This window comes from Heptranchias perlo, unplaced genomic scaffold (genome assembly GCF_035084215.1).
Source record: "Heptranchias perlo isolate sHepPer1 unplaced genomic scaffold, sHepPer1.hap1 HAP1_SCAFFOLD_622, whole genome shotgun sequence".
Classification (NCBI taxonomy): domain Eukaryota; kingdom Metazoa; phylum Chordata; class Chondrichthyes; order Hexanchiformes; family Hexanchidae; genus Heptranchias; species Heptranchias perlo.
In genome coordinates this window covers 125,001-126,106 of record NW_027139647.1, presented here as the reverse complement: position 1 = coordinate 126,106, position 1,106 = coordinate 125,001, and positions in this window count along the sequence as shown.

Below are 1,106 nucleotides of genomic sequence, written 5' to 3'. Positions count from 1 at the left end.
AAATCGGCCTCGGCGTTCCGGAGTTATCCGCCTCCGAGTGGGCCTGACCAAGCGGGGTGAACTGGAAATCATTAACCAACGTACTTCCAGGTTTTCACCCGCAGAGGGCAGCACTCTATTCTCCGTTTTAAATTGGGCTGACCCGGCTCCGTTTCGAGACCCGGCACTCGACTTCCCGGTGTGCGAACGTGATCGTTCCGGTACCCAACCGTGCCCCTTGCCCCACTCTAGCTCCGGCGGTAAAGCGAAGTCGGTCGGTCTCACGGACGCCGAGTTAGCAGGCGGAAAGCGGTGCGCAGCCTTTCGCTGTCACTCCGGCGGGCAGCATCGCACCTCCCAGTGCTCTGTACCGTACGCTGCGCCTCCTCCTGCCGCACGCAACGAGCCATACCCGGAGGAAATCGGCCTCGGCCTTCCTGAGATATCAGCCTCCGAGTGGGCCCGAAGAGTCGGTGGCACCCTGCTCGCTTTCAGCGGCCCGGCACTCGACTTCCCCGTGTGCGAACGTCATCCTTCCGGTACTCAACCGTGCCCCTTGCCCCACTCTAGCTCCGGCGATAAAGCGGAGTCGGTCGGTCTCACGGACGCCGAGTTACCAGGCGGAAAGCGGTGCGCAGCCTTTCGCTGTCACTCCGGCGGGCAGCACCGCACCTCCCAGTGCTCGGTACCGTACGCTGCGCCTCCTCCTGCCGCACGCAACGAGCCATACCCGGAGGAAATCGGCCTCGGCCTTCCTGAGATATCAGCCTCCAAACGGGCGTCACAAATCAGGGCACATGGTCAGCTGCAAAGCAGCGTCATTACAACCTCTCACTGCACCCCACACGACATTCCGCTTGCCTGCCTGCCGCTGCCTACTCTCACCAGCGAAACAAAGTCAGGATAACACCCCAATGCAAGCAGCTCCCTTCCGGCCAACCAACCCACACCAATCCCCTTGCCTGCCTCCCACAAATTCCACCAGCCAGGCAAAGTCAAAATCAACCCACAATAAACGCACTCCACAACGGCCATCGACCGCTATACACCCCCTTGGGCGACTATTAAGCCCGAGAACACTAACTGTAACCAACCGCAGTGAAAAGTTGAAGTGGCAACTCATTAAC